The sequence below is a fragment of the Cervus elaphus genome, chromosome 20 (assembly GCF_910594005.1).
Source record: "Cervus elaphus chromosome 20, mCerEla1.1, whole genome shotgun sequence".
NCBI lineage: Eukaryota > Metazoa > Chordata > Mammalia > Artiodactyla > Cervidae > Cervus > Cervus elaphus.
In genome coordinates, this window is record NC_057834.1 from 74914038 (window position 1) to 74924608 (window position 10571).

At 38.9% G+C, this 10571-nt stretch overlaps 1 pseudogene; it reads left to right on the top strand.

Annotated features, from left to right (window-relative positions):
- The first annotated feature begins 1230 nt into the window (after nt 1-1230).
- LOC122676760 lies at nt 1231-2745 on the top strand (annotated as a pseudogene).
- The last annotated feature ends 7826 nt before the right edge of the window (nt 2746-10571 follow it).

Consider the following 10571-nt stretch of genomic DNA (forward strand, 5'->3'; position numbering starts at 1 on the left):
CCTTTAAGATTATAGTACTAATAAATAATAAACTATTTGAGAAAAAGGGGGAAAGTGTTGTTGATTGTTTTTTGATAATAAAAATGATGTTCATAGATATCTAAATACTATGTTCAAGAATTGGAAGACTAAATATTGTTGAGATGGCAATTCTCTCCAAATTGATCTATAGATTCAATGCAAAGCAATCCCTAACAAAATCTCAGGAGGCATTTTTTTTTTAGTAGAAATTGAAGCGGACCCTAAATTTATGTGAAAATGTAAAGAAACTAGAATAGCTAAAACAGTTTTGAAAAGTAAAAAACACTTTGGAAGACTTTCACACCTTATTTCAGGATGATACTATGGAGCTATAGTAATCATAACAATATGGTTTCAGCATAAGGATAGATATACAGATCAATGCAACAAAATAGAAAGTCACAATTAGACATAGGTTAACTGATTTTTTTTTACAAAGGTGCTGAACTAAATCAATAGAAAAGAAAAACTTTTTTTTCAAATAATGGTACTAGTATAATTGGACATCTTTATGCAAACAAAACAAAAATTTGATTCTTACTTCACTCATACACAAAACTTAACTTAAAATATATCAGTCTATAATATATAATAGACCTAAATATAAGAGCTAAAACTCTGGAACTTTTAGGAGAAAACATGGGAAAAAAATTTGTAACAGGGTAAGCAATAATTTCTTAGATATGACACAAAAAGCACTAATAATAAAATTTAAAAATGGATAAATTTCAAGTTATCCAAATTAAAAGGCTTTGCTTTTCTCAAGGCACCATTAAAAATTAAAAAGACAAGCCATAGACTGAGAGAAATTATTTGTAAGACATATGTTTCATAAAGGAGTGTATCCAAAATACATAAAGAACTCTTACAACTCAACAACAAAGACAATTCAACACAAAACATGGGCAAAAGATTTGAATAATCACTTCACTCAAGAAGATGTACAGACTGAATAAAGATATGAAAAGATGCCCAGAACCATTTGTCATATTAGATAAGTGCAAATTAATATCACAATGATATACTGCCACACATTCACTAGAATGGCTAAAGTAGAAAACTGACAATACCACGTGCTGAAAAGGATTTGAAAAAACTGGAGCCACCACACACTACTTTGGGACAATTTCGCAGTTTCTTTAAAGTTACCATATAGTCGGTCTCTAGGCTATGAGTGCAGAGGAAGCACTTGAGAAGGAGCAGCCAAGGATGTTGTCTGTGTGGGTCACTGCAGCAGTGGGCCTTGCCCTCCCTTGGCAGAGCGAGCTGGTCTCCAAAATGCTCTGGGATGATCCTTCATTGCTGCAAGGAGCCTTCATGCCTCTCATTCTCATCTTCAGACGACTGGCACTGCTGAGGTGTCCTCTCTTCTTGAAGAGCATATTCTTGCAGCTGATGCCTCTCTTGATCTTGAAGAGACTGGGCATGTTTTACATATTGGTGACAATACTGCCCATGTACATAGACTAAGAAATGTTCAAGCAAAAGAAATGGTAGGGTTTTATTCAGGTTAAAGGGTATGTCTATGAACTTGGAAGCTGATAATATTGGTGTTGTTGTGTTTGGAAATGATAAACTAATTAAGGAAGGAGATACTGTGATGAGAACTGGAGCTATTGTAGATGTTCCAGTTGGCGAGGAGCTACTGGATCCTGTAGTAGATGCCCTTGGTATTGCCATTGATGGAAAGGGTCCAGTTGGTTCCAAGGTCCAAAGGCAAATTGGTCTGAAAGCCCCTAGGATCATTCCTCAAATCTCTGTGTGGGAACCAATGCAAACTGGCATTGAGGCTGTGGACAGCTTGGTGCTGACTGGTTGCGGTCAGCATGAGCTGGTTATTGGTGACCGACAGACTGGCAAAACATCATTGCTATCGACACAATCATTAACTGGAAACGATTCAACAATGGAAATAATGAAAAGAAGAAGCTATACTGCATCTACGTTGCCACTGGTCAAAAGAGATCCACTGTTGCCCAATTAATAAAGATACTTACAGATGCATATATCATGAACTACACCATTGTGGTGTCAGCTACTGCTTCAGATGCTGCCCCACTTCAGTACCTGGTTTCTTGTTTTGGATGTCCCATGGGAGAATATTTTAGGGATAATGGCAAACATGCTTTGATCACTTATGACAACTTATCCAAACAGGCTGTTGCTTAGCGATGTCTCTGCTATTCTGCCGACCCACTGGTCATGAGGCCTATCCTGGTGATGTCTTCTACCTATACTCCAGTCTGCTAGAGAGCAGCTGAAATGAATGATGCTTTTGGTGGCTGCTCCTTGACCACTTTACCAGTCACAGAAACACAAACTGGTGATGTATCTGTTTACATTCCAAGGATTACAATTTTCCTCACTGATGGACAGATCTTCTTGGAAACAAAATTATTCTAGAAATGTATCCATCCTGCCATTAATGCTGGTTTGTCTATATCCTGCATCAGATCTGCTGCCCAAATCAGGGCAGGTGGCGAAACTGGATTCATCCTCCTCCAACTCACTATAATAGTGATCTACTTGCTGATAGCACTGAAATGTCTATCTCCAGCCCAGACTGCATCCTTGAGCCCCAGATCTGTATGTACAACTGTCAACTTGACATTTCCATATCACTTCTTCAAGTTATCTCAAACTTTGCTTGCTCCAGATTCTGAATGTGTGAGTTCTTACTGCCCCATCTCAAAAAGGAGAAAAACAGAAGGAAGGAAAGAATAACACTGTAATCCATGCAGTTGTATAAACTTGAAATCTAAGTCATCATTGTTCATTGTCTCCTCTCACCTCCAACCCCCATCTGAGCTCTGAATAAATTAAGAAATAAGGGTGAGGAAAATAGAAATCAATGTGTCAGCTTTCCTACTGATGAAGGCCAGACTGAAGAATGTGATGTAAGTGTGTGGCAAAAATGAGTTTCCAAACCCCAGCTTTAGGAAGATTTAGCTACCCTGTCCCTGATAGCCCTGTCCCTGATGGTAGCAGACCCCTGGAGCCCTCTCCTCACAAGGACAGGCTCTCTATAAAAAAAAACTTGGCCCTCTGCAGACCAAGAGCCCAGGCTCCCTGTAGGCAGTCCAGGCTCAAAGAGAAGAGAGGAAAGGCTGAAACTCGCAAGCCCAGTTACTCACCTAAACTCATCAATCACATGAAAGGAGTATGAGATGAGGCAAGAAGCCAGGAAATTTTAAGGAAAATACCTCCTCATGGAAACCAGAGGAGTAGGGAGGCGTCACTCTCCTCATACATTGCAGTATCAAAGCCTATTGATTTCATGTCCAAAATATCTCTGACAGCATTACCTTCTCTCCATTTCTATTACCACCTCCCTGATCCAAGCTAATATCTCTCAGCTAGATCTCTGCAATAGTCTTCTTACCATTTTAACCACTGGAAACAACTGTTCTCACCTCTTTCCTATCTGTTCTCCACACATCACCAAAGTGATTTTCACAAGGCAAATCTGATCATATTTTTTTCTTCCCATCCTTTCTCCTTTCCCCCTTATCCATGGTTCTTGGACCTAGAGTAGGGGGTTGAGAAGGTTTCAATGAGGATGTGACTTCTAAGTGAGACCATAAGAATGACTGAGTACAGTTAGGTGAAAAAACGGGGAGCAAAGCATTGTAGGCCCAGGGAACAACACGTAGGAAAATTTAAAAGGTAAGCAACAGCCTGTATAGAGTGTCCTGGCAAAAGAAAGTTTCAGAATGACTGGAAATAGGAGAGTGGGAAGCAGACAGCTTGGTAAAGAGTTTGGAATTTTTCCCAAGGGCAGTGAGAAGGCTTTGAAGGGCTTTAAATAAGGTAATGACATAGATGGATTTGCATTTTCTGGCTGCTCTGTGGAGACTGGATTAGGTGAGAAAGCAGTAGACGAAATGTGGGGAGACAATATGAAAGTCATGGTTTATGGTGGTGTCAATGAGGATAGTGAAACAGACAGCCATCTATAGCTAAGAGGTAGAGAGAATAGACTTGGTGATATGATGATTGAGGGAGAGGGTAGAGTCAGGAATGACTGCCAGGCTTTTCACTTGTAGGGCACTTGAGAGGATGAGAGTACATTTACTGGGAACGGGAGCACTGGAAGGGCCTTTGGAAAGGAGACAAGCTGGTTTTGGACATTCTAATTTTGAGGTGTTCTTAAGACAACCAAGTGAAGATATTCACTAAATAACTGCAAATATGAGTCAGTTGGAAATAAGAGGAGTTTGTAAGAGAGAGCTGATATGGATATAAAAATTGAGGAGTTATAATTTAGATAGCAATTTAAACCCCAATAAAATTATTGATGATGAATGAGATGCTTAAGGAGAGCAGATGAACTGAGAAAAGCATCTTAGGCAATCCTGAGGAACTCCAGCAAATAGTGGTAAAGGAGAAAGACCCCACAGAGGAGACTGAGATGGACCTACCAGAGACACTGCAGAAAAACCAGGAGTGTGCAGCGCCACGGAAGTCAAGGGAACTCTGCTTTTAAGATGAAGTACCCTCTTATATTAATGGTTCGATTTCTACCATCTACATCTCAGTTTCTAGAAAGAAACAGATCTAAAATATTTTCATACACTGAGGTTTTTTTGTTCTATCTTCCTGGAATGTTCTTTTTCTGCTTTTGGAAAAAGAAAAAAATAACTTGTTTTTTTATTATTATTTCTTAGGGCACCTTTCACAATTTACTAGTCAATTGCTTCTTTGTTTCATCATGACCAGCACAATACCTGGCACACAGTGGGAGTTCAATGAATGTTAGTTGAATGAATGAATGACTGAATCAATCATATAAATAATATTAAGGATTTCTTTCACTTATTGAATATTTATTATTTCTAGACACTTTGTGCTAGTGCTTGATTTATAATAACTCTTTTAAGCCTTATAAAAACCCTATGAATGTGCATGATTATCCCCATTTCGTAGATGACAAAACTGAGGGGAAGAGAGAGAAGTAACGTCTTCAAAGTCACATAGTTCTTAAGTTGCCGAGCTGAAATTCACAAACAAGCCTGCCTGATTCCAAAGTCCATTCTTTTAACTGCCATCTCTCCCAAGAGAAGTAAACATTCACATTTTACAGACATCTGTGGAGGAGACATTTTTCAACTGGCAGCTTTCCCAGTTCATCTCAAATCATAGCACATAATCAACAGCCTGCTCTTGTTCCAAGAATGCTTTATTTTGAGCCCCTACTGAGTCGCCCTCCCTACCTGAAAAACAGTAAGATTTTCTTTCATTCCCTCACCTAAGGCTGTCTGCTTGATTAAACACTGGCTTCCTAAGCAGGAGGTCTCTCTTGGGATCAATACCCTGCTTCTATTTTCCCCTTCCTTACAGTTCTTATCCTACTTGATTCATAGGAATATCTAAAAATCCTTAGCTTGAAGTGCCCAGAGTGGTTTCCTACATAGCAATTCCTAGTTTTGGACTGTAGTCAACATACTGGAATGTGAGCTTTATGAGGGCAGGGACCTTGTCAATCTTCTTCATAGAATTGCCCAGTGTTATGAACAAGTGTGATTTCCAGTATCCAGTGGGAACATGATAGATAAAAGTTGACTGAATCAATCTGATGGTGGTGTGGTCCCAAACTTGGCTTTCACAGCAAGACAGACATGCTGTGCGCTGGCGCTTTACAGAGGGTAAAATCACAAACTCATGGATGCCAAGTACCGATCAAAAGCTCAGCTGAGAAAAACCGTTTTCATGAAGGTTTGCCTGAAGGCTCTGCTGGTCAATGCTTCTAGATGCAAAAGGAATCAGTGAGGGGAGACAGAGTGAGTCGGCTTTGGGAGGAGGGGAAATTCTTCACAAGTTACCGTAGAAAATTCACAAAGTAATCTGTTTAAGAATTAAAGTTATTTATATAAGTATTCTCTGATTATTTATCTAAATAATAATGAGGGAGAGCACACATAGTAAGTAATAATCTCTAAGAATTTCCTGTCTTAACAGTTAGGGCTCCAAAACGCTGGGGGAATTTATGAATTCCAAAACAAATCTTCTTCATTGCAGGGAAGGGGCTTGATCAAATTACAATAAATTCATGGATCTTCTCTTATTTTTGGTGCACATTTCAGCAGTTTCTTCTGGCAAGATGCTTGCAGGCAAAATATTAATAGTTAGCTAGATGTAACCTTTACCCTTCATTATGAAGACTGACCATTCTGGAATCACCAGTCAGATTCTTTATCACAGATGACTATGTGGAGAATAAAATGCACTGACCTGTGATTTGTGGAAATATCTTGCACGTGATTAGTTTTCCTATTAAAAAATCCATTATTTCCCATGGGATAGAGAGATTAATAGTTTATCTCTTAATGGATCTTGCAGGCAGAGTCCCCTTTTTCCATTTTGTTACTTACGAAAATTTCATTGTCACAAGAAATCGTCCCTCAGGGGCTATTACAAGACCATTTTGTTTTTCTGCACAATTCAAAATTTGTTGCTTTTTTGGTACTAGTGCTTATTTGCAACATTTTTTTCTTATTAGTCAGGTTGGCTATCACTGCTCTTTTCCAAAGTCTACTGCCAAGCTCATCAATTTCTATTCCCAACCCTTAGGGATATGTTTTTCCCCTTTTCACTAAAAGAAACACCCATTATGCATTTGTGCATATTTTTTATTTTAAATTTTTGGATCACAACAACAGTAGAGGAAAGAACACACATCCCCCCCCCCCAACACCTTATTATTACTGTTTAGCTGTCTCTTCTGGTGGTGTCCTCACTGACTGAATATTGACAATCATCTTTTGACATTGTATACTGGCTTCTGGCCCCAAATTGTAATCTCATATGGAATTTCTTATTATTCAAAACAGACTTACAAAAGTAGGAAAAAAACCTCTTACTTTTCTGTCTCCCCTTAAAGAATACATAATGTGATTTCTAACTCAATATTCCTAATATATAAATACACATATGTGTATTTAACTGTTTTGCATCTGGTAGCTCTCTTTTAAGAGGTTAAAGAAATAAATGTTACTTCCACTTGATTTAGTAGTGCTACATTATTTAATATGTAAAGATTTCCTGTGTGTGTTAGTCACTCAGTCAGGTCTGACTCTTTGTAACTCCATGGACTGGAGCCCACCAGGCTCTTCTGTCCATGGAATTCTCCAGGCAAGAATACTGGAGTGGGTTGCCATTCCCTTCTCCAGAGGATCTTCCCAACCCAGGGATCGAACCTGGGTCTCCCACAGTGCAGGCAGATTTTTCTTTACCAACTGAGCCACCAGGGAGAAGAATAATAGGTATGAACATAAATATCTCATGCTGCTGCTGGTAAATTGCTTCAGTCGTGTCTGACTCTTTGCGAGTCTATGAACTGTAGCCCACTGGCCTCTGCTGTCCATGGGAGTCTCCAGGCAAGAACGTTAGAGTAGATTGCCATGCCCGCCTTCTGGGGATCTTTCCAACCCAGGGATTGAATCTGCACCTCTTATATCTCCTATATTGGCAGGCAGTTTCTTTACCACGAGTGCTACCTGGGAAGCCAAGTGCTAGGTGCTGTGTGCATTTCCTTGGGTCTGACCCTTGGGTCTCTAGTTACAGATCCTAGAAATTCAGTGTTGGCTTTAACAGCCCACAATACATTCTGAAAAGGAGGAACATAACATGGTTCCTGTAGATCCTAGTTATAAATCCTAGGAATTCAGTGAGCTTTCTCAGCTCACAATACATTCTCAAAAGGAGGAACATAGCTTGGGTCCAGTATGAAAATGGAACATTCAATGGAGCCATCTTGATGATAGGTGGCCAAATGATCTGTGTGAGTCCAGGAGAGACCTATAATTGGGAAGTGTCTGCTGCCCTGATGTCTGCAGGGTGGAGTTTGGAAGAACAAGTTGCTTATTTCGGCATGGAAGCCTGAAAGCAGGGACCATATACATTTAGACTACTGTGTATTCAGTGTCTTAGCACCTCACACCTGAGGTGTGTGCTAAGACACCTGAGTCAAAGGAGCTCAAGAGATATTTATTGGATGAGTGAACGAATAAATGAAAAAAAGTCTTGGCATGTATGGCAAAATGGTGAAGTAGATGCTCTAGAAATCTGAGTGCTCAAAAGATTAAAGAAGCTTCTGGGACATAAGATGTGTTCAAAGGAGGGAGAGGACTGACTCTTCCTTCATTTGTACTGCTGACATGTGCTGGAGAAAATTACGTAATGATACAGAAGTGGTGTCACTACAGATTCTTGGTTTCCAACATCAAGAAAAAAACCCCAATACTGCCCAAAGGCAAAGGGTCTGGATGATCCACTTTCCACAGCAGCTGCTTCAAAATTGCTCCACTATCCTCAAGCCTCCTGTTTACCTCCTTCAGATCAATTTTACAGAAAGAATGCTGCCAATTTTTTGGAGAAAATGGATAGCACCTAAGCAAAGGAAAGAATTTCATCTGCCTGACCTCACAAGTAGAAACGTGTCAAATAGAAGTGTTATTTTTCCCTGTCCAAGTCTAATTCTAGTACCCTCTATTCTACCCCTTCAAGGGGCTCACTATTTCTGCTATTGTTCCCTTTTAAACATTTTTAAATGAGTCTTATTGAAACCCTTTTTGTGAAACAATAAACTGTATGTATTGGGTTGGCCAAAAAGTTTCTTTGGAAGACTTCCCTGATGGTCCAGTGGTTGGGAGTCTGCCTCTCAATGCAGGGGACGTACGTTCGATCCTTAGTCAGCGAACTAAGATCCTGCAGGCAGCTGGGCCCATGCACCGCAACTAGAAAGTCTGCATACCACAATTAAGTCCTGATGCAGCCAAATAATTAATTGATTAAAAACAAGCCCAAAAAAAATCCTTCCATTTTTAAAGTAAAAATAAAAGACACGTTTTTCATTTTCAGAAAGAATGTTATTGAACAATGTTATTTGTTCAACGTTATTGAACAAAAAAATTCACTGTTTTATTCCACTACTTTCTGCCATTTTTCAGTCAACTTCATAATTTCATCTTCCCAAAACTTTTTATCATTTTGAGCAAAGAATAGTTCCCAAGTACCATTTACAGTCTTCCAGGGAATTGAAATTTTCTCTGTTAAGAGAATTTTATAAAGACTAAAATAAATGGACATTTGAAGATACAATGTCTGGTGAATAGCGGGTCAATCAAAACTTCCCAGCCAAGCTTTTTTTGCCTGGTCATCAGAGAACCATGCAGTCTTACATTCTACTGATGGAAGATAAAGCACTTTCTGTTGACTAATTCCAGATGCTTTTTATCTGGTGCTGCCTTTAGCTGATCTAACTGGGAGCAGTACTTGTTGGAGTTAATCATTCGATTTTCCAGAAGGAACTCATAATAGAAGACTCCCTTCCAATCCCACCACGTATCCTTCTTTGGATGAAGACTGGCCTTTGGTGCAATTGCTGGTGGTTCATTTAGCTTGCCCCAAGATCTCTTCTATTCCACATTATTACACAGTATCCACTTTTCATAACCTGGCATGATTTGCTTTAAACACAGCACATTTTCTTTACATTTAAGTAAAGAATCGCATGAGGAAATATGGCCAAAAAGGTTTTTCTGCTTAATTTACATGGAATGAAAACATCAAAATGATTAACATAACCAAGCTAGTGCAAATACAATGCTGGATTTAGATATTTTGAGCATGTTGGCTATCTCCGGCATGGTATAACATTTTTTCAGTTAATATCTCGATTTGATGACTATCAACCTCAGCTTGTCTACCCGACTGTGGAGCATCATCCAGCAAGAAGTCTCCAGCATGAAACTTCACAAACTACTTTTGACACATTCAGTCAGTCACAGCACCTTCTCAATATACTGCATAAATCCTTTTTTTTTTTTGCATTTCAGTTTCACTTTTATCTTTCTTGAAATAATAAAGAATAATATGCTAAAATGTTACTTTATTCTTCCATCTTCAATGTTAAAATGGCTACACAAAAATTCACCAGTTTTGATAAGTACTTTTCAAATGCACGCTGATATGACAGCTGTCACAACACAATCTAACAAAATTGTTTCAAATGAAGCCATCTTACGGATCCATCTTATGGAAAAACTGAATGAACATTTTGGACAACTCAATATTTAAAGTGTACAGTTTGATGAATTTTTACATATACTTATACCTTTGAAGACATCATTAAAATCAAGATAATGAATATATCCATCACCCCAAACATATCCGTGTGACCCTCTCTAATCCCCACCCCCACTACTGTTTTCTTTTTCCTCCACAATAGGCAACCACTAATCTGTTTGGTTTTTTCACTGTAGATTAATTTGTATTTTCTAGAGTTTCATATAAAGAGAATCATACAGTAAATATTCCTCCTGGGGCTGGCCTTATGTATTCACTTACTGATGGATGGTTTTTCCAGTAGTCATGTATGGATGTGAGAGTTAGACTATAAAGAAAGCTGAGCCCCGAAAAATTGATGCTTTTGAGCTGTGGTGTTGGAGAAGACCCTTGAGAGTCCCTTGGACTGCAAGGAGATCCAACCAGTCCATCCTAAAGGAAATCAGTCCTGAATATTCATTGAAAGGATTAATGCTGAAGCTGAA